The 21,242-nt window shown below is 42.0% G+C and overlaps 1 long non-coding RNA gene across 1 annotated transcript; it reads left to right on the forward strand.

Moving 5' to 3' along the window:
• Positions 1–1,162: 1,162 nt before the first annotated feature.
• Positions 1,163–18,274, forward strand: LOC117497685. The gene is made up of 3 exons (XR_004557454.1): positions 1,163–1,205; positions 17,614–17,736; positions 18,191–18,274. It is a non-coding gene; the product is annotated as an uncharacterized LOC117497685 (long non-coding RNA).
• The last annotated feature ends 2,968 nt before the right edge of the window (positions 18,275–21,242 follow it).

A 21,242-nucleotide genomic window follows, 5' to 3' on the forward strand; every position in this document is an offset into this window, starting at 1 on the left:
TGTAAAATTGGGCATTTTAACATGGGGCTCTATGGAAATTGCTCCTTTCTGCAGTCAGCGCCTATCGGCCAATATATGAACTGCAGTTTGTGGCACTTCCGTATTGGCGTCCCGGCTCTTCCCCAGAGTTTGTCGCTTGACACTGACACACCCCCAGCTCGCCGCGGGGTCACGAGCGTGATGACGAATCATATTTTTTTAAGGAAATCTTTTTATTTTTTATTATAATTACTGTGAAATGTATTATGTTTTTGTCATTATTACAACAAATGCACACTTGCAACTGATAACACTGGCAATGATTTTATATTTATTAGACTATTGAAAAAAAGATCATGCTCCAAATAAGTGGGGGTACGGCGCCCCCGCGTCCAACGCCCACTACACCACTGTGTGTGTGTGTGTGTGTGTGTGTGTGTGTGTGTGTGTGTGTGTGTGTGTGTGTGTGTGTGTGTGTGTGTGTGTGTGTGTGTGTGTGTGTGTGTGTGTGTGTGTGTGTGTGTGTGTGTGTGTGTGTGCAGGTGCGGCTGTGTGACGATGCTCCGCTCTCCGAACAAGACGAGTGCCATGAAGCAGTGGGAGCAACGCTGGATCAAAAACTGTCTGTGTTAAACAGCTCAGGCAGGTGAGGGAGAGTCTGGCAGGCTGACAGCTACATCCTGTAAGGCCGGTTTCCACGTGACTCTGACGTGTTTTTACTCTCTGGATTTCTGACGGTGTGAAGGCGTGTTCAGATCAGATGCAGGCAGACTCAGGACTGAAGAGGAAGAGATGAGCAATGTTTCTGTGAGTGGACCTGAAGAGAGTCTGTGAGTAGACCTGAAGAGAGTCTGTGAGTAGACCTGAAGAGAGTCTGTGAGTAGACCTGAAGAGAGTCTGTGAGTGGACCTGAAGAGAGTCTGTGAGTGGACCTGAAGAGAGTCTGTGAGTAGACCTGAAGAGAGTCTGTGAGTGGACCTGAAGAGAGTCTGTGAGTAGACCTGAAGAGAGTCTGTGAGTGGACCTGAAGAGAGTCTGTGAGTGGACCTGAAGAGAGTCTGTGAGTAGACCTGAAGAGAGTCTGTGAGTAGACCTGAAGAGAGTCTGTGAGTGGACCTGAAGAGAGTCTGTGAGTAGACCTGAAGAGAGTCTGTGAGTGGACCTGAAGAGAGTCTGTGAGTGGACCTGAAGAGAGTCTGTGAGTAGACCTGAAGAGAGTTCAGCAGGTGAGAATCCTCATGATCACATGGTGCTGGGTCACTGTTTACCTGGACAGAGTCACTGTTTACCTGAACAGGACACATGTTTCTTGATGCTGATTCTCAACATCTGTCTGAAATATTGTGCACGGTTTCTCTCTGAGTGAGACAGAATGAGTTTAGAAAGATTTCCATGTACTGTTGTCAGTGTTTCCGGTAGAATGAGTTGCAGTGTGATTGTTATCTGAGTTATCTTCATCAGAGAAAAGTGCAGGGCGTGTCAGAACCGGTCTAACAACTCGTGACTGTTTTTAACTCAAACAAAGAAATGCATGGCTCAACACGCTGAGTTCATTTTTTGGGTGTGCTGTAAGCATACTTTGAGTTTCTGGGTGGTTCTGGGGCTGTGGGGAACCTTCTGGGCTGATCAGGTCACACACACACACACACACACACACACACACACACACACACACACACACACACACACACACACACACACACACACACACACACACACACACACACACACACACACACACACACACACACACACACACACACACCACACACACACACACACACCACACACACACACACACACACACACACACACACACACACACACACACACACACACAAAACGGTATTGCATTGTTTTCTTATGCGCAATTACTTCATACTAGGCTTGTTTGAGACGAGCGAGACCGACGCAGACCTGCGCAATTCCGATCGCCGTCTTGCTAGTGCGTTGCATGATGGTTAGTCATTTTGTCCGACTTGTTCTGGAGGCTCGCCTACATGAGACGTTGAAATCTCGCGGGACAAAGACACCCGCAGACTTGAGAGCGAGGCGAGGCGCGGCGAGGCGCGGCGAGGCGCGGCGACGCAGTTTCTCTCCACGGGCTGCAGAAGCGAAATGCTTGATGGGAAACGACTCGCTGGTATCTCGAGCTGAGCGCTCATCGGTGGGTTTTACCCCGTGCTGGTGATGAAACTCTCCATTGGCTCGGCAAAAGTTTGTTGTTGTTTTGTGTCAGTTTTACGTCGCCACTTCCATTCACATTTTTCATCATTGTTCCACAATGTTTATCATCATGAAATTAATATCTATATATTTTATACTGTACTTGCACTGCTTACCGTTGTCATACTTTATATATCTTAGCATATTCATACACACTGTTCATACTGCTCACAGGCTGCTGTGTGTATCTAGTGTATTCATACCCCTCACTGTTTATTCATCATTCAATTCATTTAGTGGGAATGCTGAGACAGCATTCCAACTATATGTTATGCTACGCACGGAAAGTTTATTATTATTCCGCCGACTTATTTTGGCCCTCTTCTCCCGCATTCCACATCGCAGAAACTCCGTTCAAACATCAAAATGTTCAGCTCGGTCGGGAATCGATGGCTATTACTTTTCTCATTCATAACTTTCATAATTCCAGAGATACATCCCATAATGGTCAGTGTATGTTTTGGTCATTGGATTTTCTTTTCACAAATGGAAATTCAAAAACAAAAAACGACTGGATATTTGATTTTCGTTTTCAAATTGAAAAACCAAAATTGAAATACAAGGCGATTTTCTTTATCACGGTCAAAAAGGGATTTACTAAACTTAAAAAACGGGATGATTTTCATTTTCTACTTCTCAAAACAAAAAATAAAATCACTAGAAAACAGAAACAAAAAACCCCCCCGTTTTTTCATATTCTGCTACCGGAAGTTGTCTTTCAAAATAAGAGCGCAGATGAGGACGGTCAATCCGTGTATCTACGGTCCATTTGTTTTCACAACGAAAACAGCCAAGACACATATTGAGCCCAGAAAATGAATGTTATTAAGGGCTGTAAATATAATAGACCTATGTCTAAAATGGACAACATTGTTAGGAGATTTAAACTATACAGCGATTCTGCACTGCGGTCAGCTCAGCCTTCTCTCGAGTTTGTTATAATTTTTTCTGCCATTAGTTCTTCGTGAGATCGATCCTGTTGGACTCAGTAGGCTAGTAGTGAAACTACTCCCACAAGTAGGCTACTATGAAGTACTTACTGTGTACTTTTTGAGTAATCCTCTGTCAATGTCCCCTCCTGAGAACAAGAATGCATGTTTCTCTGCTATTTTGAATCAGCGTTAAAACACCTTTCTTCATGAGACTGATATTGTTGGACAGAGTATTTTAAGAGGATATGGTAGACATGATATCAGCAATACTTCCAGTCAGTAGTCCGGCAGCAGCATTTTTACCCCTTGGAAAGTCTTGCCCGCTATTTGAATTTACTTTGATTGAAGTTAATAACAATATTGATATTATATAGATATATAGATATAGCATATTTGATGCAGTCTTTCTGAACACTTTTAAAATAAAATACTGCAAATTAAGAATATTTGTAATGTTCTGCACAGATAGTGCCTTAACTTGAAAACACGTGGCAGCTTTATTAATACAGCAGATGAAAAGATTTGTGGAAGGATACATTCTTCATGGGCTTCAATGGCTCTCTAGATAAAGGGCGTTTTATGGTTGCTTGTATTATCCTCAGATAGGGGTTTGTTTAAATAACTAGTGACATTTTAATAAATATTGCAAAAAAGGGCTCCAAAAAAGGCATATATATATATATATATATATATATATATCCTGGCCGGCTTAGCCAGTGTGTATTTTTTCAAGCACCACAAGATTCATAGTTTATAAAGTACAATTCTGGGCCATTGATTGTGTTATTTCTCCAAACACATACAGTAAAAATGCCTGTTTTGAAGCCTTAAAATGGTGCAGGAAAAGGACTTTACATTGTATTATACTTAAAGACAGGACTATTCAGTTAAGAGAAGAGAAAAAAGGAAAGCACATTGTTATAATGGGTGATGTAACATTAATGACAGACATAATATGAGGTCCTTGGCACTCAGACTTTAGAGGGGTCATTTTGTGATCATGGGGCATCACCCTTACAGCATCAGGACAATATCATATGGAGTCAGACACTGGAAGTGTGCTGGAGGCGTTGACTGGGACTGATGGAAGGATGAGGCTGATGAGACTGAAGAATCTGCGAGGAACGAATTAGCGGCTGAGAAATAGTTATATATTAAAAGACAGCAGCATCATAAGAGGGCAACCAGAGTGACAGTGTGTTTGCTGAAGGATATTACTACTAACAATACATTGAAGTAATTTTACTGTGTACTTTTTGAGAAATCCTCTGTCAAAGTCCCCTGCTGAGAACAAACTCAAGCCACTTCTGCTAAGTTTGATGAGGGAATTATTTTTTGTTGCCATTAGTTCTTCGTGAGATTGATCCTGTTGGACTCAGTACTACTGAAACTACCCCCACAAGTAGCTACTATGAAGTACTTATTGTGTACTTTTCCAGTAATCCTCTGTCAATGTCCCCTCGCGAGTACAAGAATGCATGTTTTTCTTTTAATAAGCGTTAAAAAGCATTTCTTCCTGAGACTGATATTGTTGGACAGAGTATTTTAAGAGGATGGTAGACATGATATCAGCAATACTTCCAGTCAGTACTCCGGCAGGAGCATTTTTACACCTTGGAACTTCTTTAGAGATAGGCTCCAACAGGTGTAGGCTACTATGGAGGGGACTCTGACAGAGGATTACTCACAAAGTACACAGTAAAAGTACTTCATTTCATTTCTGGTAGTGTAGCACCCATAAGGTTGAGGTTGTCTACCTGCACATGCATGTTTATACCACAAGGGGGCAGATCACCTGATGGTTCATCATTGTTTTATGCTGGACATGAACAGAAGAAGTGTGTCTGTGTGTTGTGCTTTGAGATCGTTTGAGATGCTGACATCTTGCACATGTGCCTTGTGGAAGTTAATAAATGAACGTTTTCTACACCTATAATACCCTTGCGGTCTGAGTGGTGTAACAGTAGCAGTCAAATTAGTACAGAGTCCAACAGTGTCAGTTTTATTAAGAACTTGTGGACAAAAATATTTGTATCACTCATTGAATATAGCAGGGGAAAAAATGAAGAGCAGCTGATTTGAAAAATCAAACTCGAGAGACGGCTGAGGTGACCAGGTGCCAGAAACATACTCTAGAGTTTTTTACCAAAAGTTCTTAATAAAACTGACACTGTTGGACTCGGTACTAGTTTGACTGCTACCAGAAATTAAATGAAGTACTTTTACTGTGTACTTTTTGAGTAATCCTCTGTCAGAGTCCCCTCCATAGTAGCCTACATAATGTATGTTTATCTGCTATCTTTGATGAGTGATAAAAAGAAAATTTTACCATTAGTTCTTAATGAAATTGATACTGTTTGACTTTGTATTAGTTAGCCTACTACTACAATACATTGAAGTAATTTTACTCTTTACTTTTTGAGAAATCCTCTGTCAAAGTCCCCTGCTGAGAACAAAATCAAGCCACTTCTGCTCTAGAGTATGTTTTGGCGCGTTTCCACTACAGCGCGGAGCACGGTTTAAGAGGGCTCAGACGTCAGCGGCCCGTCTTTGGTTGCGTTTCCACTTGGCCTAGTACCGGCCGGCGGGTCCTAATTCACAGTTTTTCTGGCCTCATAAAATCGTGGGTCTAGGGCCAGACACAACGAGGCTGAGTCGGGCTGAGTATGCTAAACTAGAGAGAGAATCGCTGGCAAGGGGGCTACAACTACAACAAGATGGACATATTTGACCGTGATTTAATTGTAATACACGTTTCAAAATGATGCCGAAGTAACAACATACTGATACCGGTTAGTAAAAACCATGAATTAATGCTTTGACAAGTCTGCAGACAGACGGCAGGCGAAAAACCTTTTAAAATGCGTGTTTTCTAAATGGAGATTGGCTAAGCTAACGCAGTATATGCTCCGACCGTCCACACTCACAACAACGGCCTATACAGACATAAATAAAGCAGCGACTGTATTCGCCATGACACAGGCAGTCTGTGGTTTGTACTTGTTTAACTTTTGTCGAGTTTCTGAACAGATATGAGGAGCTGTGAGCTCTGAGTGCTAACAGCTAACGGCTGTGTTGTTTTTCTGGGGTTCTCATTGAAGATGACGTCACGGCTCCGCCTACACTGCGTTACTATAGATACTACCCCAGTTCCTAAACTGTAATGGAAATGCGCCATAAAGTGAGCCAGTCCTAACGAGGCCTAGCCATGCCGAGCGAGGCCGAGCGAGGCCGAGCGAGGCCGGGTAGTGGAAACGCGCCATTTGTGTGGGACAATGTGGCCCGTGGGACATGTAAATGCAATGTCGACGCGTGAACTGTCAACGGGGGGTGGAGAGACACTATGGACGCTCGTGAACTGTCAGCGGGGGGGTACACTGTGAACCTCTGTCGCCTGTCAGCGCAACTTACATGATGCCGTTTAAAACCATAGACTGTATAAAGTTTAAAACATATAATAATAAAGGGCGGTGCCGGCCGTCAGCTAACCGAGCCGGCCTTTCTCCGCATCTGATTAATGTCATAAATCAGATTTTAGAAAAGCGTTTTAGCCAATCAAAATGAAATATGCGGGACATCGTCTCAATTTGCGGGACGCACCAAAAGTCGTGAAAAGGCTGTGCAATACCGCACAAAGCGGGACATCTGGTCACCCAGACGGCTGAGTTGACCGCAGTGCAGAATCGCTGTATAGTTGAAATCTCCTAACAATGTTGTCCATTTTAGAAATAGGCCTATTATATTTACAGCCCTTTATAACATTCATTTTCTGGGCTCAAAGTGTGTCTTGGCCGTTTTCATTGTGATCGCTAAATTCTCCTTGTTTATAATAATCACAGTTCCTTCAACAGGATACTGTAGTGATTCAAAGTGTGATTTTAGCATAGCCTACGAGTGCTTTTGTTTTGAAATCACTTCCGTGAGTTTCGTCTGCGCTCTTATTTTGTAAGGTAACTTCCGGTAGCAGAATATGAAAAAACTGGGTTTTTTTTTGTTTCTGTTTTCTAGTGATTTTATTTTTTGTTTTGAGAAGTAGAAAATGAAAATCATCCCGTTTTTTAAGTTTAGTAAATCCCTTTTTGACCGTGATAAAGAAAAACGCCTTGTATTTCAATTTTGGTTTTTCAATTTGAAAACGAAAATCAAATATCCAGTCGTTATTTGTTTTTGAATTTCCATTTGTGAAAAGAAAATCCAATGACCAAAACATACACTGACCTTCGTGTAACACAACTTTTAAATCTGATTCTTACTTTTAGAGATATTAAACATTGTTCAGACCTTGGTAAAGAGGCTTTCTTCAGATTTTAACATTAACTAGAGTGCGTGATGTCACAGCTAGAGTGGAGGAAATCTTGAAATTTGCCTTCACATTTTTTTTTAAAACTGCCATAATTCCCAAACCCTACATTCCTGAGACATATTTTTCATGACAAACGTAGGAAAACATCTCGTAGCTTGAAAAATGACAAATAATTATGCAAAATAATTCAACAAAATGCCTCTTGAGGGCATGAAGTGTCAAAAACGTTCAACATGCCTCCGTTAAAGCCCATTGTAATTTCAGGCTGATATTTCCTCACGGTAGCAGCCGCACACCTTTAGTTAAACTGCCAAAAAGGCCTCATTATTAATCCGAAAGTACACAAAAGTTACACTTCAAATACTCAACTTCCTTGACATGCTTCAAGTTTTGAAATTTCACAGATATCTGTTACAGTTCTTCCACAACACATGTAAGAGGTTTACCTCTCATTCAGAACAATGAAAACCTTTGATCTCTGCACACCTCGTTAGCTCAAATATAAACACCTGTGTCATGGAACATGATGATGTCATCACTCCAACTGACATGCTCAGAGCAGCAGACTTCAGATAATAGTTAATGGTCCTGCCCTCAACAGCTCTACATCAATTATGGGGTGTCATCATCATATGCCGAAGAGAGAGAGAAGAGAGAGAGAAGAGAGAGAGGGCGATCAAGAGAAGAGAGAGAGTAATGTAACCTCCTAATGTAATGTATAACTACTATGAAAATGTTCAAAAAGTGTTCAAACTTCGCATGTGTGCTAACAGTCCAGCCGTGAAGACATCTACGGGACAGTTTTGCCATGGCAACAGACAACTCGCCATGAAACACGATGTCGCTGTAAGTCCAATCAACACGGTCCAATCGTCCCCCAATCTTCACTTGTATATCACCGGTCCATGCCTCAACAGCTCTACGCCAAATCTGAGATCTCACCATATGCCGTTTCCATGGAAACGCATCCCTCGCCATAAAACATGATGTCGCTATAACTCCTATGAAAATGTTCAAAAAGTGCTCAAACTTCACATGTGTGCTAACAGTCCAGCCGTGAAGACATCTACGGGACAGTTTTAAGATTTCTTCAAATGCCGTTGCCATGGCAACACAATGCTTGCCATGAAACACGTTTTTCTCATAACTTCAGTGAAAATGCTCCAAACACCGCAAAACTTCACAGGTTTGGTAACGATGCAGCCATCAACGCATCTAAGCGTATTATGGGGTGTCATCAAATGCCGTTGCCATGGCGATAGACCACTCGCCATGAAACACGATGTCGCTGTAAGTCCAATCGACACGGTCCAATCGTCCCCCAATCTTCACTTGTATATCACCGGTCCATGCCTCAACAGCTCTACGCCAAATCTGAGATCTCACCATATGCCGTTTCCATGGAAACGCATCCCTCGCCATAAAACATGATGTCGCTATAACTCTTATGAAAATGTTCAAAAAGTGCTCAAACTTCACATGTGTGCTAACAGTCCAGCCGTGAAGACATCTACGGGACAGTTTTGAGATTTCTTCAAATGCCGTTGCCATGGCAACACAATGCTCGCCATGAAACACGGTTTTCTCATAACTTCAGTGAAACTGCTCCAAACGCCCCAAAACTTCACAGGTTTGGTAACGATGCAGCCATCAACGCATCTAAGCGTATTATGGGGTGTCATCAAATGCCGTTGCCATGGCGACAGATCATTCGCCATTAAGTTAGTTCAGAAGTTTGCAGTTCAAATATTCTGCTGCTTTTCCAAGCCTTTTTACTTTCTTTTCTTCTCTTATCACACATTCAAGCCCCCTGTGTTCATGTATAATTTCAATCTAAATTCTTCACTTTCTTCTTACACATTACATTTCAGCATAGCAGTTTAGCGTCAGCTTTTCAGCATAAAGCATTCCCACTAGCAATTTCTTCAGGAATTGCATCCTCTAGTTCTATATGTTATTCTGTAGATTGTGTACATTACTTTTCACTTTACTGCTTTTTGCACTCCTGGTTAGAAGCTAAACTGCATTTCGTTGTCTCAGTACCTGTAATCTGTGCAATAACAATAAAGTTGAATCTAATCTTGAGCAGGAACAAATGTATTTACTTAGTACATATCTGACATTAACGAAACACATTTGTGCATTCTTTAGAAGAGAGAAACGTGCTCTGTCATAGGCCTACTGGGTCAGGCTACAAGGAAGTGGAGAGGAAAATATCACAAACAGAATACTACAGGATTGCTGGGAATATACAAAGTTCCAGGGGCGTGGGTTTGGCTGGACAAGTAAGGAGAGAACGAGGGCATATGGAGTGGAGACCATAACGTTTGCCAAAGCAAGCCCATTTACAGTAGCAGTGTTCCCCCATGGCTTTTCCCAGAAGCTAATATATATATAGATGTGAGTATCATAGAAAGGAAAACAGAGTGGCAAATAAATGAAGTGGGAATTAAAACGAGTATGTACGAGAACGAAAAGTATTACAATTACCTCAAAATGTACACAGATGGATCTTAGAAGCAAGAATGCGTGGGGATAGGCGTGTATATACCAGAATTCAAAATATCAATCTCAAAACGAGTGTCACATAACTTATCAGTTTATACAGCAGAAATACTAGCAGCAATTATTGGGCTACAATAGGTTGAAGTCAGATAGGGTGGTGATATGCACAGACTCACTATCTGCTTTGAAAAGCATACAGTCGACAATAACTCTGAGAGAAGATTTAATTATTGAACTTATCCACTGCTTATTGAGACTTCAGAGAAGGGGAATAGATGTGCAGAACTTGCTGGGTGCCTGCACATGAGGGGGTTCAAGGGAATGAGCATGCTAATAAGTTAGCAAAAGATGCGTTACAGAAGGAAATAGCAATACCAGTTTCACTTGGGAAAGGAGAAGGAAAAACAATAATTAAGAAGAAGGGTATGGAAATATGGCAGAAATGGTTGGAGGAAGATCAGAAAGGGAGGAGATACCACAAGTTACAGAAATCAGTCATAGTAAAGATCTATACAGAAAGGAACAGACGGGAGGAGATCATCATCGCTAGACTCAGATTGGATCATACAGGATTAAACTGCACAATGTTTATGGGAAAAAGCGAAGTTGAAGAATACAGGGGGTGTGGAGTGAAAGAAAATGTGGAACACATCGTATTACACTGCAACATGTAGAAAACAGAGAGGGAAAAACTAAGAGACAGGGTCAGAGAGGCAGGAAGGGAGTGGAGCCTGATGGTGATACTTAGAACAGAAGGTGAGGGGGTAAGAGCTACCAGGAAGGCCATTCTTAAATATTTGAGTGAAACAGGATTGATTGGAAGAATTTAAAACAACGTAAATACAGTGGTATAATTCTACAAGTGGTGATAGGATGATATGGTGATACACACTCTTGTACAGTAGGTTGCGGTATGCACCTTAACGTTGTTTGCAATCCGCCAAAAACAGAGAGAAGAAGAAGAAGAAGAAGAAGCCGACTCCGAGCTGTCCGACTTCAGGCGAGCTTTTTGAGACCTCCCTCGGCTGCAATCGGCTATTCTCGTCTACTTTCGAGGCGAGCCGCAGCTCGTCTCAAACAAGCCTAAAGTCTTTGTCTTGTTCGTCCTGCATTTATTGTGCCCCCCTCAGAAAATAACTGGACCCAGCCTGCCCCCCCAGTCAAATTGGTCTAGAACCGCCACTGATCTGCGCCATCATGGTTACATAACTATACAGACCAGGGACGTGCACAGGTACGGGCTAATGTTGCCCGGGCAACGGCCCGTTTGCCTTTTCTGTCTGACCTGCCCCTCTGGAGAGAGCGAGAGTTTTTTTTCTGCTGTGGCCGAATCAACATGATAAGCCCGCAATTAGTATGGTAGCGTCTCGCTGTGATAAAACACACCTTCTCAGTGCCGTCATCTACTCCCGGTCACGTGACTTTGTTTAAAATCTGACAGCTGAAAGTAAAGAAAATAAAAGCCCTCCGAGTCCGGCCTCATATGGCTGCCTGGCTTTGGTGGCCAATCCCCGGATCAATCTGTCCCCGGAAATGTCCCCGTTTTTTAATATGCTGATTTTGAGTTTTCTCATGGCAGTCAGAGTATAGGGGACAAACCAGGGGACTTTACTTCCTCTTGACACCATCAGTTATTTACAAAAAAAACACCCAAATATACTTGTTATTGTGCTTCTGTCTTTCTGTGTCTTTTCATCTGCTCCTTAAACTCCCTCAACGCGCCGCTCGCTCTCTTTTCTTGATCGCCCTCTCACGGAGAACACTTCACTGTCCCACTTCATTGTAGGATTTCTGCCATGTCTCACTTTAGTTTGACCAACTGTGTTATTAAGTTATGGAATACTAAATAAATAAGTAATTAGATACCTTACCATTACTGCGCTCATAAAGAATGATAAGAATAAGAATAATGCGTATTGAACTGGTTTAATTAATTAGTGAGTTTATTTACAACACGTTCTCACTCCCAACCCGTCACATGTTGACGGTCGGTCAGGGCCCCTCCCCGTCACCCTATCACGCACAGGGTACCCCTTGAGCTTTTCAACGGGCAGGGCGTCCCATAGACCTTCATAGACCTCCCATAGCGTTGATAATAGATGCCATGAGAACGCTCCCCGGCAAATGCTCTACCCCGACGGTCGGTTGTTATTGTCAATATTAATATAGTAATTATGTATTTTTTAATAGTCACACTCGATTTCGCCGATGTTCTTGTTGCCCCAGCTGGTTGACACCTCTTTTAGCAGAAACAAAGGCTACATGAATGTATTAAATCAATGTTAATCCATGTGTGTGGTTGTGGAATTAACGGACGTGCCGTTGTGCCAGGCAACGCAATAATTTACAAACTCTTCAACGACAACCCTAATTATATTTAAAAACATTTTAGAAGGCCTCACGAAATACTTTAAAGGGGACCTATCATGCAAAATGCACTTTTGTACGTCTTTTATACATGAATATGTGTCCCCGGTGTTCCAGGGAACTCACCAAGTGTCAGAAAACACAACCCTCTCTATTTTCCTCCATACCCAAATCTCTAAAAAAGGGGCTGCAACGGATCTGATACAGACTGATCCAGATTTGAACACTTCTATGACATCACAGAAGTGGCGCTACGGCTATTGGGCCAACTCTCCACCTATCAGGGGAATGTGGGGTTGGGCCACGGCCGGCCATTGCTGCTCGAAAGCGCTGGAGACGCTGTAGTACATATGCCAGGCCTGTAAGTGGCGCTGTAGTCTGCCACAAAAGCAGCGAAGAATACTTCCCGTGCATATGGTAACCATGGTTACCCTTCTGTTTATTCTCCGCTGTGGCTTTCTTTCTCCCTCCCCGAGGCAAGCGTTTGCTCCCGCTGCTTTAATTCAATGCAATCCCTCCCCGTCGAGGCAAGCACTGTAATTCTCTCCGGTTAGTCCACCAGCAGATGACAAACACCCACCTCTCCGCCTCTTCCAAGGAACGAGGGGACCGTGCGGCAGAGTTTCAGTTTCAGTTTCTTTCGCCGGTCAAGATGTCCGTTAAAGTTTAAATCTTCCGGACAAAATTAGAAAAGTGCCGGTCATAGGTCTTCTTTGTTATTTATTGAGCTTTAAAACAAATGAATAACGACTCTATAGGCCTATAATAATATAATAAAACCATAGACTGTATATATAAATAAAACACGGAGGACTGAGATCTTTTTTTCTCCCCCTCTTGACTTGATCAGAGCACGGCTCACCTCTCCTGCAGGGGGGCGTGGTCTCACAGAATCAGCCCCGTAGACAGCAAACAGCACATAGAGCGAAATGAGGCATGGCTAAAATGCATGATCTGTTTGGTATTTTGAAAACAGAAACGTATAAATATACCTTATATAGGTATGGCCCTACAATATATCATTTAAATATAGCATGATAGGTGCACTTTAATCTAAATTAAAATGAAAATGTGAAGGAATGTGTGTAATGTGGTGATTGACATTATTCACCCTCGGATCTATGGGTTGGGGTATTGTTCCGCATGGACATTTTAGTTAACCGGACTTCCTGTTTACCCCGGTCTTCGCTTCCCGGGCTTGAAGCTGTTTACATGTTGTTCTGATGCTAAATAAAAGTCTAGCTTGTACCTTTGATACCCCGACTCCCGTCTCTTGGCACTACAGTAATAGCAAAATACATCCGTCATAAACAATACCGGAAACAGACGTAGGCAAGATCCTCAGCTCGGTGATTTGGATGTTTTAGCCGCAATGCACGCTGGGATATGGTGTTTATAAGATGTGAAATCCGAAAACATTTAAAAAATAAATAAATAATACTTTATTCCGAGTTTGCTTGCTTTTCTCTTTGAAAGTCATCACATAACGGCATTGTAATACACGGTTCGGCTGCATTACATATTACACATCTGCCGTAGTTCTTTATTTATAGAGCCCTGATGAGAAGACTTCTGGACAAACAGGAAGAACTGCGGCCGAAACTGAATATGTGACGTGGATCATAAATATATCAGCAATTAATCAACATCTTAGATTTCTCTTCACAATATAAGTCTCCTTGCAGTATCAATACTAATTCGGCTGACTTTTATATTTGATCCAATTGGTAGATAGGCTATATTTACACCATAACGGTGCCCAGCTGATAGAAAGGGACACCTAGTGGTTAAAGCACGTTATTGAATTGTATTATTTTTGTTATTAGATATTAATAGGAGACACAGACAGACAAAATAATAAGGATTTATTTAAACATTAAAGAATACTTTAGGTTAGGGTCTTCTTTTGAATAAGAAAAAAGCTTTGGGGGTATACAGATAAATATTAAGCCTGACAAAGTACTAATATATTGCTTTCCTGCAATGTTAACTACTGTATGTTTAAGCACTTATTTTAACTGATATTATACATATGTATATATATTATAAGATGTATGTAGATGCGACAAGAAATGTGCAGAATATGACAGTTTAATGGTGGAGGTACACACATATCGATAGATGTCTTGTAATGCACTGTTGAGGAACCTGCGACCCAAGTTTTTCATCTCCGACCTTGTCAGGTATTGAACATTCAATAAATAAAGAACACAGAATGATTAAATATAAAACACATAATTTGTGTGATTATACAAAATGATTTACAAATAAACACCACTGCATATTTACAACTGTTACACATGCTGCTGTAACGAAAAAATGTCCAACTTGGGATCAATAAAGTATATCTTATCTTAAGATGATCGATGGCTACTGCCATATTTGCAAAATGTGCCTCTGAACCTTGACAAGTGCATGTTTCAGGCTTATCAATTAACAACAGGAGGGGTCACAGACATAAGACCAGCTGTTAAATAAAGCTCTTCTGACCTTAGCTGTCATGTGGGTATATATTAATGCTGCCCATTATGGACACAAGCAATTTTCACCCATTTATTAATTATATGTTTTAAATTTGAGTGTTTCCTATCCCCTAAACCTCCAGGGATGTACACAGTTTAATACTGGCAACTTGTTATTATGGGATATACGAAAACGTCTTTTAAAACTACAATTCCCAGTAGAGACGTGCCATAGAACATGTTGCGAAACACACAATAGCCAGCATGTGTAGTTCTGGGGACGGGGTGGGGGAGGGTGGTGGTGGACCCATCCGAATCCAGCTTTGGACAGTCTGCTGTGGTTCCATCCCATGTCATAGTGCTGTTTGACACTCGGCGTAACCCTCGGCGCACACTCAAACATCCAATCACAGAGCTTGAGGACTAATCACGGGGTTTGTCAAACATAGCGGCGAGAATACTTACTTCCGGGTGTAAAATTCTCTAAAGCAACTACTATGAGCTGCTCTGACCCTCGGTCCTGACGGACTCCAAAAGTCCGACATTATACAATCAAACAAATAAATAAACACAAGGATAATTGTGTCTTATTGTTGAGTAAATAACAGTGTGTGGTTTAGAAAAGAATACAAAATTAGAAGGAAAAAACGAGGAAACAATACAGATTTCAGTTTTCTGAGCCCCTCCTCTCCCCCTAACTGACAGCAACAAAAGTCCGACATTATTCAATTAAAATAAAGAAGTAAACACAATAAGTGTGGCTTGATATTGAGTTAGAAAAAGGTTGATAAACGCTGTGAGAATGTGTCTGCGGAGAGCATTTCGCCGCAATCCCAACTCGTCTATTACCAACGTTCAGGGAGCTCTATGCAAGTCAATGGGACGCCCTGCCCGTGGAAAACTGATGCTCAAGGGGTACCCTGTGCGTAATAGGGTGACGGGGAGGGGCCCTGACCGACCATCAACATGTGACAGGTTGGGAGTGAGAACGTGTTGTTATTTAAGGTAATTAGTTAGAGGCCCTATTTTATCAGTATGTCTGCACAGCAGTTACAATGGTCAAACTACATTAAAACAGAATTGTCCCCATTTTTCTTTAACAGTTACTAACATTAGATATTTTAATGAGATATGGACCGCAAAACAAAACATTTGCCTGAATAACTAATTTAGCAGTTGACATAAAAGTCAACTGAGTGTCAATGACAGTGTTGTGTTTTTATTTTATGAACCTTTTACATTAAAAACAAGTTAGAATTTTCCAAAGGTCTTATGTTTTTTTCGGGGGGAGGCCATTTTTCCAGTTTAGAGCAATAGCCCCTCCAAATGTCTGTGCACGTCCCTGACACAGACTTATTTGTTGTTGTTAGTGGTGTTAGTTGATTTAAAACAAAAAGTAATCGCGTAAATCACGATCATAAACTGTGATTAATCTTCATAAATCAGAAGTTTAAAATATTAGTAGGCCTGTTAACTTGTATTTTGGAGAGATATAAAACAAATACATCGTGTGTTGTAGTCTAATAAAGCGGTCCATGAAAAACTGCTGAGAGAAATAAGAGGGGTTTTCACTTTATTATAACATCTCAGCTAATGATGATGGTTTCCGAATGACTGGCATGAGGTCAGAGCAAGTTCTGCTCGTATGCAGAGATGGGGTCGTTACTCAAAAAAAGTAATATATTACTTTAAAAAAAAAGTAATATATTACTTTACTTCGTTACTCTCTACGTAAAGTAACTCGTTACTTTACTCGTTACTTTACTCGTTTCTTTACATTACTTTTGCGTTACTCAGCAACAGCCTATAGCCAAACTTAAAACGTAGGCCTCCATGTGCACACACATAACAATTACTATTGCAATAAGGAAGACATAACACAAGTTAATAACGGTGAACATTCTAGTTTTTGCTGCTTGTTCGGAGTCGGCACTCACTCAACATCATCACTCTGGGTTCGGGGGTCTTTAGCTACTAGCTTGGTGTTAGCATGTTGCCTCTGCAGGTGCTTGGAGAGGTTTGATGTTGTTGTGTTTACAGCAGTGCACCTCACCGTCACATTCCTGTCTTTTCTTCTGGCACGTTTAAAATAATGGGCATACCTCCACCCCTCGAAAGTTATAGCTGTTGATGTCTCTGTCTCAGTCTGCAGCTCAACCCCTGTGACAGCTGCATGTAGACAAGTCGCGCAAATGTTACGACAAGATAAACCTGTGGTGGAAATCCCTCTAGTGACTTGAAATATTTAAAATGTTAAAAGTTAGACCATCACATTTACCAATCTTATCTACCCCTGGAACTAGCTAAACTAGTTATAAATATGATTATTATTTACTGTCGTGTCGGGTCACTCATTCACTGGATCAGTGAGCTGCATGAGACACAGACGGGCTGTCAAGAGAGGGAGAGAGAGAGAGAGAGAGAGAGAAAGAGGAGAGAGGGAGAGAGGGAGAGAGAGAGAGAGAGAGGGAGAGAGAGAGGGAGAGAAGAGGGAAGAGAGAGAGAGAGAGAGAGAGAGGGAGAGAGAGAGAGAGAGAGAGAGGGAGAGAGAGAGGGAGAGAGGGAGAGAGAGAGAGAGAGAAAGAGCTCTGACTGATGTCTGGAGGTGGAAGAAGTACTCAGATATTGTACTTGAGTAAAAGCAGAAGTACTCAGATCTTGTTCTTGAGTAAAAGTAGAAGTACTCAGATCTTGTTCTTGAGTAAAAGTAGAAGTACTCAGATCTTGTACCAATCACGTTTTTTTTGACGGCACAAATTTAAACCAAAATGTATCATATGATGGATTTGATTGAAATGCTTGCATTATAAAGTGTGTGTGTTTATGTATTTGTCTCCAGGGTTACTAGTTCATCTCTCAGGATGGAGAACATGAGAGATTTGGATGATGAGGAGGAGGACAAATCTTCAGTGTCCAGAAAACCTCCAGATTTGAGTAATACACTTGGAGCATCTGACACAAGGTAAGAGTCTGTTTCTGCTGTGAACTGACCTGAAGAGGAGTCTGGTTTGATCTGAGTAGCAGATCACAGTACAGAGACTCAGTAAAGCATCACTGTGGAGTTCAGTCATGAAACAAAGTCAATGAGAGGAAAGAAACCCAGAAGAGGAAAGTAAAGAGGTAACTGAGCTCTGGCTGTGCTCATCAGCAACAGTTAATCATCTACTATTGTGAAATCATTCTCACACTCGACATGTAGGACTTTGTGTTTGGTTTAGTAAATGAACTTGGAACATGTAGAACTTTTCCCTCTCACAAAGAATTGTAACAACAGAAACCCACAAACACCATTTTTAAAACATAAAGTTTAGAGTAAGAACAAAAATCTTTAAAGGGGAAAGAAAATCAAAACTGAAATCAAACGCTGCTTTTTACAAGAACTAGTGATGTGTGTTAAACATTTGTTGTTTCCACAGACAGAGAGCAGAGTCTCCAGTCCCCAGCTGTCTGTCTCTGAAGAGTGACTGGTCTATGAGTCAACCTCTCTACTTCAGTAATGAACCTGGACCCCCAGACACAAAGTAAGAATCTGTTTCTGCTGTGAACTGACCTGAAGAGGAGTCTGGTTTGATCTGAGTAGCAGATCACAGTACAGAAACTCAGTAGAGCTCAGTATAGAAACTCAGTAGAGCTCAGTATAGAAACTCAGTAGAGCTCAGTATAGAAACTCAGTAGAGCTCAGTATAGAATCTCAGTAGAGCTCAGTATAGAAACTCAGTAGAGCTCAGTATAGAAACTCAGACGTACTTGAATCAGATAAGGGAAATATTGGCACCTAGAGCTCTACAGTACTTCATATTGAATTGAAGTTATACATTGATGTGTATCAACCATTGATTGTTAGTTTGACTTTGAATGGAGCAGCCACAATGTTAGCTAAGTCTAACTCCACTCAATCTAATGTCCATTCAGGAACTAGCATTTTGAAAGTGATTTGCTTTCCATGTTGTGGACAGACCTGACAAAGTGTTCACTGCTTTTACAAATTGGAATCATTATGTAGTTATTACATAAACAAGTTTAATTTAGCCGTAGTAAAACTTGTGAGGTACAGTGAACATGCTGTAGGCCAGGGGTATTCAACTCAAATTCAACGAGGTCCAGTTAGAGAAAATCTCCCCATGCAAAGGTCCGGAACATCAAAATGTCTAACTTGCTTTATGAATTAGTGTGATATATATTGAAGTAGCCTGTAGCTTTATCAACGTCTGCATGTAACAACTTTTAAAAATAAAATAGAGAAAATAAATAAAATAGCTTTTGAAAATATGTGCATCTTATAAGTGCTTAATTTTAGATAAATAAAATAAAGTGTAGCAGCAGCTTGAGTTTCCCTTTTTCTTTGTTAACCGTTTCACATCATGACTTAACAGTTTCAGACGATTATAGAACAATATCAGTCTTTACACATCATAACAATTGAACCGTTTTAAAGTTTCTCTTTCTTTCCCTCTTATATTGCAGTCCCTCACTCACTTTTTTTTAATTCAGTGCGAGAATTGAGCTCGAGCTTGTCCTGCCAGGAGTTTAAATCTGGGCTGAAATGGTGTCAGGGCCATTCTCATACACACATGCAGGTGCTCATTGGTTAGCCTCGGTTAGCCTCGGTTAGCCTCGGTTAGCCTGCCCTGGAACGATATTTAGTTTTAATTTTGATCCTGGTCGACTGATCATATTGGGCTCTGAGACTGCTTATTTTTTGTGACCTCCGTTCTGACTTGAGAGGGAATGTTTGGTCAAACACTGTGTTTTGTCTCATAGTGGCGTTTTGGCACTTTTAATGAGCGCCACGGTCTCTGAACAAATGAGACACACTGGTTCTGTGCTCCCAGTGGGCAGGATGAACATGAATGAGTCCGTCCACTCAGGGTTAAAAGCTCTGTTCTCACTGTCCACTTTCCTCTTCTTGGAGAGCGCCATGTGTAATTATTTGTCTCTCCCTGTCTGCCTCTAACACGCCTGTTCACTCTCCTCTCCGCTTCTCTCCCTGTATCGCTAATTATTCTCTTCACTCACTTTCCTCTCCGCTTCTCTCTGCCGCTCTCTCGTCTCTTCTTCTGTGTTTCTCTCCCTGTATCGCTCACTCGTCTCTTTCGCCCCCTGTCGGCGGCGGTTAAAATAGAATCGCCCCGTCAAAATTGAAATCCCCTATTAATGTATTGATTATAGGTCCGGGGCCGTATAGGTCGGCGTCTGGGTCCGGATCCGGACCGCGGTCCGCCTGTTGCCGACCCCTGCTGTAGGCGATGATGTTACAGACAGAAGGGCGTTTTGTTTCATAATTATATGAATCACTAAATATCTACCACTTGGGAACAGTTACCAGGATGAAATATCATCTACAGATAAAGAACTTTAAAAAAACAAGAATTTGCCAACTTTGGGTTGTACCATTGGTGAAAATTAGTCACCGTAAAGTGCTATAAAGGATGTGTTGATCTCCACAGAGGGAAGAGGAAGAGTGGTGTTCCTGTGGAGGAGCAGCTGTCCAGCTGTGTTCTGTGTCAGGACGTCCTGAAGGATCCAGTCTCTACCAGCTGTGGACACTGGTTCTGCAGACAGTGCATCACCTCATACTGGGAGCAGAGACCTCCATCAGGAGACCCCTGCTGTCCCCAGTGTGGAGAAAGATCCAGAACCAGAGCTGGACTGCAGACAGCCAGTCAGACCAGAACAGTAACAAGTAAGTCTGAACATCTGTCCAGGGTTTCCCACAGATAGACTTTACTTGGGCTGGCCGCCCAGGTATATTAACGTCCGCCCAGGTATATTAACGTCCGCCCAGATATATTAACGTCCGCCCAGGTATATTAACGTCCGCCCAGATATATTAACGTCCGCCCAGGTATATTAACGTCCGCCCAGGTATATTAACGTCCGCCCAGGTATATTAACGTCCGCCCAGATATATTAACGCCCGCCCAGGTATATTAACGTCCGCCCAGGTATATTAACGTCCGCCCAGATATATTAACGTCTGCCCAGGTATATTACTACCCTCCTGGCTGGTCTACCTGCATGTCCCGTCCGACCTCTGCAGCTCATCCAGAATGCAGCGGCTCGTCTGGTCTTCAACCTTCCTAAATGTTCCCACACCACACCGCTCCTCCGCTCCCTTCACTGGCTTCCAGTAACTGCTAGAATCCACTTCAAGACACTGGTACTAGCGTACCATGATGTGAATGGATCTGGCCCTTCCTACATCCAGGACATGGTTAAACCATACACCCCAGCACGTGCACTCCGCTCTGCATCAGCCAAACGGCTCGCTGCACCCGCACTGCGAGGGGGACCCAAGTTCCCATCAGCAAAAACACGTGGGTTTGCTATCCTGGCTCCAAAATGGTGGAATGAGCTCCCCATTGACATCAGGACAGCAGAAAGCTTACACATCTTCCAGGGCAGACTGAAGACTCATCTCTTTCAACTCCACTTCGAGCAATACATTTAAAAACAAAAAACCAAACA

The sequence above is a fragment of the Trematomus bernacchii genome, unplaced genomic scaffold (assembly GCF_902827165.1).
Source record: "Trematomus bernacchii unplaced genomic scaffold, fTreBer1.1, whole genome shotgun sequence".
NCBI lineage: Eukaryota > Metazoa > Chordata > Actinopteri > Perciformes > Nototheniidae > Trematomus > Trematomus bernacchii.